The following is a 15,152-nucleotide window of genomic DNA, read 5'->3' on the forward strand; positions in this document are numbered from 1 at the left end:
AAACCAAACCAAACCAAACCCCAAGGCACTACAGCCCTTGAAGGGCCTTCGCCTACCAAGCGACCGCCGCTCAGCCCGAAGGCCTGCAGATTACGAGGTTTCGTGTGGTTAGCACGACGAATCCTCTCTGCCGTTATTCTTGGCTTTCTAGACCGGGGCCGCTATCTCACTGTAAGATAGCTCCTCAATTATAATCACGTAGGCTGAGTGGACCTCGAACCAGCCCTCAGGTTCAGGTAAAAATCCCTGACCTGGCCAGGAATCGAACTCGGGGCCTCAGGGTAAGAGGCAGGCACGCTACCCCTACACCACGGGGACGGCTTTAGAATTTTCGAAGCCGAATTTATTTTGAACACTAAATAAGGAATTGAACAATAATGATAGTCGATTGGGAAGCAATTAAGCTAAACCAGCACCTTGTTTGAAGCCATACTTCTCTGAACAGCATTAGTTCTCGACAGTTACGGCTGCTCGCCATCTATTGGGATAGTTCAAGTCTGAGTAACAGAGAATATTGCTGAAATTAAACGCATCGACTGGTCTCCCTGAAGAGGATAAGACAAATGTGTGTCTTCAGTGCTGTTGAATTGTGAAGACCTGCCATGAGCTCACCTTTTCCGCCACTGGTTCCCGGTCCTTCGTTATCGAATGAAATAGTGGGCCTATATCTTCCTCTAGAAAGAGTATCTTAATTCAAATATAAATAGGTAATTTTGTGTCCGCCTCTGTGGTCAGCGTGATTAGCTGCCACCCCCGGAGGCCCGGGTTCGATTCCCGCCTCTGCCACGAAATTTGAAAAGTGGTACGAGGGCTGGAACGGTGTCCACTCAGCCTCGGGAGGTCAACTGAGTAGAGGTGGGTTCGATTCCCACCTCATCCATCCTTGAAGTGGTTTTCCGTGGTTTCCCTCTTCTCCTCCAGGCAAATGCCGGGATGGTTCCCAACTTAAGACCACGGCCGCTTCCTTCCCTCTTCCTTGTTTATCCCTTCCAGTCTTCCCATCCCCCCCACAAGGCCCCTGTTCAGCATAGCAGGTGAGGGCGCCTGGGCGAGGTACCGGTCATCCTCCCCAGTTGTATTCCCGACCCTGCCCTTGAGGCGGTAGAGGTGGGATCCCACGCTGAGTCCGAGGGCAAAGCCGACCCTCGAGGGTAAACAGATAAATAATAATAATAATAATAATAATAATAATAATAATAATAATAATAATGATAATAATTTCATTTTGTACGCGTGGTGGCCATAATCATTAAGGTGTCAATTGTATATGATCTGACGCCGTGGTTAGCCTGTTCGAGTCCCGTTGGTGGAAGAAATTTTTGACATCACAAACTTAGCCGGCAAGGTAGAAGAGGTGGTAGTATACAATTTCTAACCACTAGATTTCCTGCCAAAAACCTGGATTCTTCTTCTTTTTACCTTTTTTTTTTTGCTATTGGCTTTACGTCGCGCCGACACAGATAGGTCTTACGGCGACGATGTGACAGGAAAGGGCTAGGACTGGGAAGTAAGCGGCCGTGGCCTTAATTAAGGTACTGCTCCAGCATTTGCCTGGTGTGAAAATGGGAAACCACGGAAAACCATATTCAGGGCTGCCGACAGTGGGGTTCGAACCCACTATCTCCCGAAGCCTGGATTCATTTCAAAACCTCTCCGTAATGGTCATATGGAGAGTGGAAACACGACGCTATTGGTAATTCGTAGGATAGGGGAGTTAAGCCTCGAAAAGACCGTCTGGTGTTATTCGACAGGAGGTTATGTGCCAACGCCAGGTTTCATCCTCTCCCTTCCTCCTCATCATCATCATCATTCCACACGCAGATGCACAGGTCACCCACGAGAATCAGATAGGAAGACCTGCAACAGATGAGCCTAATATGTTCTCGGACACTCCGTGTAAATAAAAGCTATACCCTAAAAAAAAGTTAATTTTTATATATGAACAAACAGCCTCCCTGTGCTTCCCTGTTTTATCCCTTACTAATGATTTCGTTCGCCTTCCGCTAAGTAGGTTCCGTTTCTGACAACTATATTTCATTAAGCGTTCAACTCCTTTGCTAGATTTGCCAGAAGGGGAATTCTATCGACATTGGGAATTTAAGAATACTTCAGTTGAGAGACTGGTATCATTAGAGTTCTGGCACTCCTTTTCAGGATTACTATTATTATTATTATTATTATTATTATTATTATTATTATTATTATTATTATTATTATTATTATTATTATTATGCCGTTCAAATCAATACTTGTTTAAAAGCCCGACTGAGGGTATTTCGCAGCGCTATTTTAGGGATATGAAACGATTTTCTGAACCTTTTAACTTCAGAAAGATGTTTGGAGTGTGCTCATTCTACTCGTATAAGCCATAACTCCTTCCCCCTCGCCCATTCCCAATTTAAATAATAATAATTAAGCTCCTCAATACACGTCTCAAAACCGATTGGTGCAAATATTTCTCAAGCACAGTCCCGAACACCTGGAAAGGATGACTGCAATGTCCCCAAACCGTACTTGAAATAAAAAAAAGCAATAACTTTTAGGAGGAGTATATTATTCTCTTGCTTCCTTTAATTTTACAGCAGTACGTAACTCAACTTACAAATTGATTTCGGAAGTGAAATAAATCGAGATCATGAAATCATTTTATAAATCGAGATTTCTATCAAAGATCTCAAGATGTAAGTTGTAGTCCTTTTCGTCTGGAATGTCACTTAAGTTATTCAGACGGAGGCATAATTTGCCTCAAGGCCATGTTCTTCACTCCTTTCCCTTTTGGCATCATTCAGTTATACAACTGTCATTAAGATTTAAGTGGCTGTTATAGCAAACAGTAGCTGCCCTGCCCTTTAATGTTGGCTTTTAGTGGTTTATGGGCCAGCCATAAATAATTTGTTTATACCCCTTCCCTTGTATTGTAACAAGCTAAGCTCATAATGCCTTTACAAGTCTGTCCGCAGGAAATCTTGATTTTATAATCTTAAAGATGTGGGACTATACAAGTGTTGCCTGCATTTATGCTAAATTGAAGGTGATATTTCTTGCAATGAGTCAAAATACAAAACGATATTGGCAGATAAATAATATTTTTATTTACAACTAGAAATTACGGCCTACCTACAGTCGTAAAAATAATAATGTTATTTGTTTTACGTCCCACTAACTACTCTTTTACGGTTTCCGGAGACGCCGAGAAGCCGGAATTTAGTCCCGCGGGAGTTCTTTTACATGCCAGTAAATCTACTGACACGAGGTTGACGTATTTGAGCACCTTCAAATACCACCGGACTGAACCAGGATCGAACCTGCCAAGTTGGGGTCAGAAGGCCAGCGCCTCAACCGTCTGAGCCAATCAGCCCGGCACCTACAGTCGATACTGACGCCAGTATTATAACGATTGACTTAATAATGTGATTTGATGTACGTTCCACTAAATACTTTTACTCTTTTGGGAAAAGCCGAAGTGCCGGAATTTAGTCCAGCAGATGTTCTTTAACGTGCCAATAAATCTACTGACACGATGCTGACGTATTTCAACACCTTCAAATACCACCGGACTGACCAAGGATTGAATCTGCCAAGTTGGGACGATTGAATTAAAGCTGTTTGTTATTTCATATTTTAGTTAAATATCCATTCGAGTATAACTTCATAGTAATTGCGGTTTTTCTACTTGTTTTACTTCGCGCCGGCTGAGACAATTCTTTATGGTGATAATGGGATAGGGCAGGTTCAGGACAGAGAGAAGGGGCAGTGACCTTAATTAAGATACATCGCCAGCCACCATTTGCCTAGTGTGAAAATAGGATACCATGGAAAACCATCTTCATGGCTGTCAACGGTGGGTTTCAAACTCAGTATTTAGCGTTTGAAAAATCATAGGCCTAGCTATGCAATTGCATAGCCAACTCGCTCGGTAATTACTGAATTAGTAATGGAATGGGTAATGAGTTGGCTTCCCTGACTTCAGGCTTTGGTGAGCTGGGGACTCTATAGCAGCGCTTTCGATTATATACCTAGGTAGTGTTCATGGCTTGTATTGAAGAGACTGCAGGCGGCATACGCGACGCCCAGTTGTTAAATCTTGATTCTGTGACCAGAGCGCTAATTTCCATATCATACTTCGTTCCAAAATTTTGAAGGGGCTGAGTAAGCCACTTTCCAGTCATTCTGCTAATGCCGGATCATAGTAACCAATAACAGGATTCGAACTCAGTCGGCCGTACTAAACGTTAGGACACGGCGATAGATGCTCTGATTTCGAACATCTGGTGTCCAACTTCGTGTAATAAATTACATGAGGAATGGCCTTTGCTGTGTTTTTGAAAGAATTTTAATAGCCCCTGTTTAGGTGCTAATAAAGATTGTAATTTCTACAAACTCTTAATACAACTGGACTTGAGAAAGGTATTAAGGAAAAACAAGACCCTATCTTAATGTATTAATACAATACTGTAGCCTAATTTCATTATCGTCATGAATATCCAAATAATACCTATTAGTAAGTAAGAAATCATGTTAATTTTACAATATTCTCCGGATTAAAATAGAAACAGTTTCACCATCATAAATAACAGAAAGGAAACTTGAGACATTGTTTCTAAAACCAGAGAAAACTAGAAATGATATGCATCTGACTAACATACAAATAGATGAAATATACGGTGAGTCAAGACGAATGGAAGAAATAAAGTTGTCAGACATATTCGAGAAAATCACTCTGTACAGGACAAATCACACTGAAAATTCACAGGCAAAACTGCGTAAAATATAACCATAACAAAAATACTAAAATCAGTTCAAATGATTGAATAGGTCATCATACAGTAAATTGGTTCCTAGGAAGTAGTAAGGCCTTACAACTTTCCAACTAGTTTTAATAGAACATTCTATTACTTAAATTACTACATGGCACATCATCTTCCTTTTATACCTTCACCAAAAACAAACTAAACTGCATTCCTTAAACTCGAAGTTTCGGTTACCTGTAAAGTATTTCCTGTCATAAATCCTGTCACACATCAGAACCTACATGTTCTCACTACCTCTTCATTCAATCACTGTCAGTTTCAGGCAGAATGAAAGAAACACAGAAAGAATAAACAAAGAAAGAGAATTGTTTTTCTTGTTCCTGTACTGTTCAACATGCAAGTCGGAGTACTTCAAAACTAAGAAGTGCTGTAATATTAAATCCACACCTCGATGTTTTTGGGTTAGAATTATAAATTATTGAAATGAACAATTTTCTCTTAAGGGGACCAATGACTGAAATTTTGAACTTTTACAATTTTGCATATATCTGCATGACATTTTATGACCACAGTCATGAAGTAAATATTACCTATTATAGGCCTACCTAGTTGCAAAGCACTGGGTTGATTAAAACTTCTTCAAATTGTTTATTTAGTTGTGAGTTAATGAAAGACGTTCCCTGAGACACAATGTGATTTTCTATGACTTCAAAATGGCTCCATGGCTAAATGGTTAGCATGCTGGTCTTTGGTCACAGGTGTTCCGGGTTCGATTCCCGGAAGGGCCGGGAATTTTAACCTTAATTGGTTAATTTCTCTCGCACGGGGCTGGGGATATGTGTCGCCTTCATCATCATTTCATCCTCATCACGACGCGGAGGTCTCCTACGGGCGTCAAATCAAAAGACCTGCATCTGGCGAGCCGAACCTGTCCTCGGAGACTCCCGGCACTAAAAGCCATACGCCATTTCATTTTACTTCAAAATGTGAACCTAACTTAATTATAAAACGTATTTCTTCTCATATATGCATCAGAAGAGAACTTTTTAAATGTCTATAGGACAATAATATACTTTCGTAATCAGTTGCATGTAACGTTGCTTCCAACCAACAAATAAAATTCTTTTTAGGTATGTTTTGTTAGTTGAATATATTACTATAACTCCAGATAGTTTCATATCAATTATACAAGAACTGTAGCACTTGGAGCTTTTCGTAAGAAGCAAAGTACTGAAAAAATGAAAGGTTTGTCAAACTTTGGAGCCAAATTCAAACGGAAACGGCAAAATACTGCCAAAATATGCGATAAAGTACCATAAGTGTTAGATTAACCACTGTTCCCACTTAGTGTGGAGGTAGTGGACTGCAGAAGCCTTTACCTTCCACTTCTTAAGGCCAAGCGATGCATTAAACCAACATGAAGGTTTAATAAACAATAATATGTATCAGTTAGAAACCTCCGTGGCTCAAACAGCAGCGCGCCGGCCTCTAACCGCTGGGTTCCGTGGTTCAAATCCTGGTCACCCCATGTGAGATTTGTGCTGGACAAAGTGAAAGCGGAACAGATTTTTCTTTTGGTACTCCGGTTTTCCCTGCCATCTTTCATTTCAGCAACACTCTCGAATACAATTTTCATCTGCCAGTCATTAATCACTGTCCCAGAAGATAGCGACAGACTTCGGCAGCCGGCACAGTTCCGAACCTTGTCGCTACATGAGGGCTTTATTCACTCCTTTCCGAACCCGGTTGAAACTGGAAACAGGCTGTGGATTTTCCATGTATCAGTTCGATTCGTTTGAATTTCAAACCATTGTTCTTCAGAATTTATTTATTTAACCATCTTTTCCTTGTAGTGATGATGCTGAGTTGAATAACCCACAATTCTCAACAAAGTTTCGTTATATAAATACTCTGGAGTGTTTCTATAAAAACTAATACGATATCTGGTACGGCAGGTCGGATATTATGAGCCCAACATAAGAAAGGCTGACATCAATGGAGGTACAATTTATAACACTGACCACGTGGCCCTCAGCACTATCCCAAGAATACAAATATTTCACTATGTTGCTCTGAAGCATCGAACCCAGTCTCAGTAGCAAAACAATATGGCTCAAGAAATCATCAAAATGACCCTATGACATTAATATCTTCCAGCATAAGCCACTTAATTTGTTATAGAGGTCACTGGTTCAGATTTTATTTTTATTATTGTTGTTAATATTATTATCATCAGTATTATTACTGGGAGGTCAAAGACATGAAATAAAAGAGAACTTTTGAGAGAATTAAGAGATGAGAAGAATGGAAAAATGAGATTTATAATAGAGAGATGAGGACTAATTTAAGAACGGACACATTGGTTGAGGCTGTGCTTATGAAGAGGAGTTGTGGTTGGCACATGTGAGAGGAATAGAGGAGAATAATGTACTCAGATATAGACTGATAAGGGAATCAGAGGATAAGATTCTTAGACGCTTCAATGAAAAGGTGGAGAAGCATATTATCAGCAAATGGGCATGTAAGACTAGTTATAAACACAGGACTACGGAGGCTGCTTAGTTAATTCCTGGGGGGTTGTCAATTCAGCTTTGAAATGCAGTAACTCAACACTCTTCTTCTTCTTCTTATTTGTTATTATTATTATTATTAATGATAATAATAATAATTATATATAACTGCCATTTTGGTCGATTATTTTTCAAGTTCACGTCCAGTTCGATGCCTACGAATTACTCAATGTATTTGGCCTGTATAGTAGGCCCTAGCTGTAAACTTTGGTTTCCATCAATTTTCTATATCTAGCTGATTTGCAAACCTTGTAAGTCCACTTGCATTTTTGAACTTGAATTGATAACGCAAGCTTTGATCACTAGAATGAATATCGGCAGACCTAAGTTAACTGAATCAGAGCCTATTGAAAATGCATGCTTCAAATAACAATATTATTACAATCTTATATTAATTGAAATTATTTATTGAAGTTTATTTATGTTATTTATCCAATTTTACAGGATGTATTACATCGTTTTACGAATATAAGTCAGTTTTCAGATTAGCTTGTTTGTAAGATCCTTTGTGTTTTCAAAATTGAGATTGGGGTGCACGTGAATGCTATTAAATATTAATAGCAAAGGATAAAAACAATAATAAAAATAAGCAAGGACAGAACAACAATTATTGAAAACGACCAGAGGAGACATATTCATAAAACCCAAGAGACACAAATATTGCTTAAAGTTTCAAAATTGAAGATTCTTGATTGTGACTTATTTTAATTAAAATACGTAAATATTATATTAAGCTATATTCTATCTGGATTCCAAAGCTTATATTTGCTATATTATGAAATTATTTAGCGCTGAAATGGCAACGTTTGACAAATATGTATCTTATTTAACAATTGAGGCAAATTATAAAAGTCCTTAAAATAACTTGCTCGTTTCCAAATCTATTCCATGCAATAAATATTGCTCGTATATCTCTGGTGGTTCAAAGGAAAACACTTTTCACTTTAAATAATGTGTCTGGTTTATATTCAAGTAAATAATTTTCTTCGCCCTCATTGTACTTGTACTGCTGCAATTATAATAAGAATTATGAACTTGGTTTCTTTCAGGTCTTCAGAGTTATGTGATCTCCAGCAGCTTGAAGATGTCATCAACAGCGGCCACAAATATTTCTTCTCCCTTAAATCATTTATCATAAATCTGTAGCAGATGTTCTGAAGCTTTAGGGAGAAATACACACTTCACTGCCATACCAACAGACAATTAACATTTGAAAAGTAGAAGTTCCAGAAAACAGTTGTCAGCATAATGAACGTTATGTGACTAAAGGCCAATGAACAGTAACCTAAATTATAAAAGAGAATAGAATGAATAACTTGTTCCTAGACGAAAGCTAATGTAATAACCACTTAGTTATGAACTCCATAGTGTTTTGAAGATGGAAATATCTTAGCTTTGTTTTAAATTAATGTCTGGTAATAAGTAAGCATCATTCAGAGAATTGCGATCGCGGTAATATTTTTCTTTTCGTGTAATACAGGCCAATAAACCATATGTTAGTTAAACAAAATGACATTAGTATTCTTAGCATAAGAAATTGAATGCATCAGAATGTCTAAATGAAAGTATATATCTCAACGATTTGAATTTTAATTACTTTCTAATACAAGATGTGGTGTTTGAAAGCCTTGTAATCGTCCAGGGTCATCCAGAAGCATGAAGAATGAAGGTCACCACGAATGAGTGCTGAAGATGTCTCATTGTCAAAGTTGACGAATTTTAAAATGTTCCCTGGTACAGTAAAATATCTCATTTTTTTAATTATCATCACCATTATATAAGGTGATGTATATCTAATTAGATTAAACTGTGGTAGGTTTACATATAGCCAAATATAATCATTCTTCATTTTTTTACACAAACCTCATTAATATTGAAGTATTTCTCAAAATTTAACAAAACGAGAAAGTTTTCTGTTTCGAATAACCTATCACCTTATTTAAAGGAACTAAATTGGATATTTTTAAATTTAAAGGTATAATATTATTGGCTGTATGTAAGTATGTAAATTGAGTGGTAATTGAAACTGATATTCAAATTATTCTAATTTCATATGTTTTTCTAGAAAAATAAGGTGCTGTCTTAATCTGAACAGCCAATTAATTTACGATATACTTCTTAACTCCCGACGAAACGCCTTTATCAAAAGGTAAGTTTTATTCAGGTGAAAATTCTTTTCTGAGTATTTACCCTGGTTTCTCATGTCTAGCTGAGAAAGTTTTACGAGTCCAATAGTGGTCGTAAACCAGGAGAGGCGTGAGGGGTCAGGTATGGTGGAGAGTAATTCCTGTTATGCGGAATGTAAACAACATTTCTTTAAATCCAAAAGAGGGAGAAAGGGTTTTTAAACTAACCTGAGAAGCTTTAAGAGCCTCTTTACGACATCGTAAAACCGTAGCTTTAGATTTATCACCCGTCATTCTCGACTACATACCACTTAAATTGTATCAAGAATGTTCCCAAGTGCATACATGTAAGTACTTGCTAATAACACATTAATTGCAGAGCAGTCTAAGTACTCGTAAATATAGGAGTATGGTAGTAAGAATGTCTCATTCATCTTGGGAACGGTTGTCCTAATGTACAAACAATAGCTTATATTAGCAAGATGCTTTGTCTTGTGCAATGTACAGGGTAATAGAGCAGTAACAATTTGAACCTTAGAGCACAAAAAGGCTAAATTTAATGTTTTGTGTTCCAGTTTAGATGATTTGTTAATATTCGACTAAAGAATTTTATGTTTTAGTCTAGTAACTCTGGCTGTAAATGTAGAACTATCGAAGGATTAGTAAGCTGTAAATATTATCACTTTGATTCTTAGGGCTATGTTACTAATAAGTAATGTTAATTTAAGCTTATGTCTGTCACATAATTACGAAGGATGAACATTTTCCTTTTAACTTTGAATGACTCTGTGAGATACTGGAAGCAACTTACAGCTTCTCTATTGATCTCAAGTTGATAGTGTAAAATGTTTATGGTGTAACTGAGGTCTATAAACGTAGCTAAACCAGTAGTTCTGAGCCAAGGTAGAAGTCATGATTGTAAGAAAGTACATTGCAGGAGGTTTGAAGAGGGGCATAAGACTGTTAATGTGGGACATATTAGAAATACCTGTTCTTATGAAATACGTATTAATATGATTTAATACAGATAATTTACTGGACTGTGCGGAAATAAAATGGTCGTTTTTCAACGTTGAAATCCAAATCGCCCTTAAAATTAAATAATGGGATTTGATTGGTGCAATTAATTTTTGGCTTTTACCGGGACGGTTATATTTCGAACCTCTGTGTGTCCAGGGTTGAAATTTCCACCCGAAAAAATCACGTGATAAGGACATCTGTCGAAATATAAACTGACGCGGGTGGCTCCAGTGATCCCATAAATGCTTGGGATAAGCCAAAATTCTTTTTTACATGTCAACTTGATTAATACCTCTTTTGAGCATTTCAGGTGGTGAATTATGATTTCTATTACAGTGTAACTTTTCACAGTACTTTACAGATTTCAACACTCTGATTTATTAGTTAACCAGCCTGGCTGAATATAGGTCTATTCAGGCAAGGAAAATATATTCTACTAAGTTTTGTTGCCAACATGACATGTTGCATAGTTGGAATGTGAAATTAGTTCTTTTTTGTCCCAAGTGGCGCTTTTAGATATCAAACTTGTGAACAAAGGTAAACAGTTCAGTACAAATTTTATTCACTGGTTTACTCAGTTGGTGCCATGGTTATCTAATATTTCCTTTCCAGTGTGAGCCATCTCTATTTATTTACAGTCATCCAGAATGTCATATCGCTATGAAGGTGAGACATCTTATAGTGTAGATAAATTAATGTGATGCACACTGGAAGAAATATTAGACAATAACTTCAATACGATGTGAGCGTACCATTAGAAGTAAAAGAAAGCCATTATATTAATAGTACGATAATCGTTAAATGTCGCTGTCGAAATACAATGATAAAAGATGAGGAACGTAAGTGGTTGAGAACTAATGATTTAGTAACTTATAGGCTAAGGATTAATATATGTCTTTCTCTCAGTATGTGTTCATCATTCGTTGCCGTGACTATTAGCGAAGGGAAACATACAAGAAGAGGAGTGTCGAGCTGCTTGAAGACCATCGAGGACGGTGGAGTCTTGTGCAACCCCCTGTACGTATACTGAATGTATCCTGAGTGTATTATTGTCCGGTATACCTTCAGTATACGTAACAGGAGGCCACACTTGCAACTGGACGGCGGCATCTTCCGACCTGCAATACATGGTTCGTTTTGAATTTTGAAATGTAATAGTACATCCTAGTTTATAAATAAGTTTAGTGTTTTGCTTCTTTGCTCCTTATTTGCATTATATTTAACACAATATTCGTTCACTTATCATAACTTCCATCTCATCAATCACGGTTGCAGTATCATGGGGTAAACGCTAAAAACTGTCTGCCTTCATGTATTTTATCGTTAGCTATGATAGCCAACCTGTGCGTGGAATTAGAAAAAAAAAAAGTATCACATTCTGGGAACAAGATGTTTGTATATCATTGCAAAATATTTTTCCTTTTTACCCAAATCATCTCCATAGAGATCAGAAGTAGCGGAAGTGGAAATTACACAGATATTCATAAACGTTGTTCAGTGTGGAGATCTGACGTGTAAATGCCTCCTCGATAGTAGTAGTCTCATTCCCAAATCTCTCAACTACCTTGACAGGATATCGAATCCTACACTACTGGGTGAAAGAATCACGTATTTGCCACCTTATATACGTAGCCTCCCTTTTCCTTATATTTGAGAGTTATTTTCTTTCAGGCCATTTTCAAATTTCAATAATAATAATAATAATAATAATAATAATAATAATAATAATAATAATAATAATAATAATATCAATGGTTTTACCCCCCAGTACTTTATTTTACGATTTTCGGAGACGCCGAGATACCGATATTTTGTCCCTACAGTTCTGTTACGTGCCAATATCGACCAACGTGTTTGATCATCTTCAAATACCACCGAACAGAACCGGTATAGAACCCGAATATTTGGGCTCAGAACCATTTGAACCACTCAGTCTAACTTTCCAAACGAGAGAAAGAAAGAGTAATTTATTGCTCAGAACGAGTTTTGTTCCTTCACAGTCTCTAGAAACCATTACATTATAAAAATCAGAAAAAATATGAAGATAACTTCCGACGACATATTCCGACCTGTCGCCGAAATGGCAGATTCCATATCGATTGTTTAACTTTTCTTACATGTTTCCAAAGAAACTGGAAACTTATTCCTCGTCCTATAAATGGATATTTGCCCAAATTTCTCCTCTTGAATTCCAACTTTATCTTCATGTTATGATATTTCCTGATTTAGAACCTGCTATAAGAGTTACCATGGTCCATTCAATCTAGAGAGAGAAATGATGTGGTTGAAGAGTCCACTGACATCCTCATAGAAGTGGCTCTCCGTGACTTCCTGCTTCACCACCAGTATAATGCTGGGATGATATGCAATATCTTAACAGACAAAGGCTGCTCTCGCTCCAATTAAAGTCAGTACAGAGACAACAGAACAAGTTATCAGACCACCTTTGCGAGCACTAAGTGGACGGGTCTTTAATATGCAATAACTCTCTCATGTGATGTAACAGCAAATATTTAACCTATTAATGATTTACTTTGGGATAAATCATTGCATGTATTAATACTCCTGAATAGGTCAAAGGATTTTCTAATAAACTGTCATTTAATTCTATGATCTAGCCCAGTGGTGCAGAGGTCTGACTCGTTCGAGGATTTTAACCCCGAACTGTCCGGCTCCATGGCTAAATGGTTAGCATGCTGGCCTTTAGTCACAGGGGTCCCGGGTTCGATTCCCGGCAGGGTCGGGAATTTTAACCTTAATTGGTTGATTTCCCTGGCACAGGGGCTGGGTGTGTGTGCCGTCTTCATCATCATTTCGTCCTCATCACAACGCGTAGGTCGCCTACGGGAGTCAAAACAAAAGACCTGCATATGGCGAGCCGAACTTGTCCTCGGACACTCCCGGCACTAAAAGCCATACACCATTGTTACTGTTGTAACCCTGAACTGAGAAATTCACTTGGGGAGCTGCCTGGTGTGAGAAGCGATGGACCCGAGTAAGAAAGCCAAGCAATAGGCCCGAGCACGTTGTTACGCCGAAAACTTAACACGCTACTATTTGCAACCCATAAGGCTGGGCAGAAGTGATCTCGGTACGTTTAGCCCCGTAATGAGCTCTCAGTTCCACTTCATCGAACATTGAACATCCACTATCTATCTATCTATCCATCTATCTATCCAAATGATAGATTGACGCCCTACAAAATGAAAGCGACAATAATGATAATAATAATATCCCCACCTATTTATTTAAATCCCTTTAGACACTGCTGGACGTCTTCCAGAACGCTTCGTATTTAAACCTTCATCAGTAAGATTACTGATTTGAATATCACATGTAAGTAAAGAGTGGAGACAATCCATTTAGCAACTCATGACGTAAGACGTGGACATGTAAAAGATATCTGGTGACTTGTTTAGTGTTCACAGGACAAACTTATAACAACTCAAAGGTCACCTAATGTAGTTCAATTTGCCATGCCCTCATGTAGTGTAAGATAAGACGTCGAAATTTTAAAGGCTGACATACGATTGTTGTTTCTGTTCTTTAGACATTAGTGAAGTAATTTTCACCCTAAGACTAAGAGTTATGTACCATTCAATATCAAACAGTGCAATTAATATCGAAGAACACTGCACATGGTGTTCTTGAGGAGAAAATAAAGAGCTGGTGTCAAGAGCTTTAATGTTTCCGTAGCTCACCAGGCCATGTAAATTTTGTTATTATAATCATCTATATATTTGGTGCAATTCCTGAAAGACAAATAAAGTTGCGATTTTGGTAGGCTAGGGCGGTATGGTGCAAGGGCTACTCGTCAAGTAATTTCTATTGAAGTGTCGGTTGTGTAAACCACTCCTCATAAAGACATCGACGCTGCACCGGCAAAGCCTTGTATCCCACAATGTCCTTCCTATTTGTTTTTCTCCTTAAGACTGGTCACGCCTCCCAGCCACGTTTGGACATGCAGTCCATCAGAACAATTTCTGTTGTGTTCGTTTTCGTATATCAGTGTGTAAAGGAAAATGAACCTTACTGTACCATACTATAGGAATGTAGGCCTATGTCTAGATGACGTATTTACGCACTCCTACCTATAATGCATTTAAGGTTCATTTTCGTTTGCCTGTCCGGATAGGAAACCGAACACAACAAAAATTGTTCTGATAGACTGCGTATGCGTACTTTTAAGTGTTATGTAACTTACTATTCAATATCAGACAGTACAATCAATATCGAAGAACACTGCACAAGGTGTTCCGGAGGAGATAATAAAAAACTGGTGATAAGTGCTTTAATGTTACCGTAGCTCACCAAGACGTGACCAGTCTTAAGGAGAATAATGTGTAGGAATAGCATTGTGGAATACGAGGTTTTGCCGGTGGAGCGACGACATAATATGGTATACAAGATTTCAGCATAGGTATGTAACAATACTTGTCTGGTTGGGCCCCACTACTGCCTTCTGTTGATTTCGCTTTCGGATCAGCAGTACAGTCTCAATTTTCAGAGATAGGCTCGGCTCAGTGGCTATATTATTTACGTGCTGGTCTTCGATCCCCGAATTCTCGGATGGGTCGGGGATTTTAACGTAAATTCCTCTCGCATGGGGACTGGGTAGGTGCACCGTCTTCAACATTAGAATTCATCATAGGCTGGCCCCACCCTCACAGACGTGCACGTCAACT

General features: G+C 38.2%; 2 long non-coding RNA genes across 4 annotated transcripts in view; one reads left to right on the forward strand and one right to left on the reverse strand.

The window, feature by feature from the left end:
• LOC136864000 (uncharacterized) overlaps window positions 1-9,123 on the forward strand; it is a 351,682-nt gene extending 342,559 nt beyond the window's left edge. For all 3 annotated transcript variants that reach the window (XR_010859241.2, XR_010859238.2, XR_010859240.2), the window contains one exon: window positions 8,371-9,123. This is a non-coding gene — a long non-coding RNA (uncharacterized lncRNA). The remainder of the gene's footprint in view (window positions 1-8,370) is intronic.
• The window catches only part of LOC136864012 (uncharacterized), an 833,240-nt gene that overhangs the window by 198,095 nt on the left and 619,993 nt on the right, over window positions 1-15,152 (reverse strand). The gene's annotated exons all lie outside the window — the stretch shown is intronic.

This window comes from Anabrus simplex, chromosome 1 (assembly GCF_040414725.1).
Source record: "Anabrus simplex isolate iqAnaSimp1 chromosome 1, ASM4041472v1, whole genome shotgun sequence".
NCBI classification, from domain to species: Eukaryota; Metazoa; Arthropoda; class Insecta; order Orthoptera; family Tettigoniidae; genus Anabrus; species Anabrus simplex.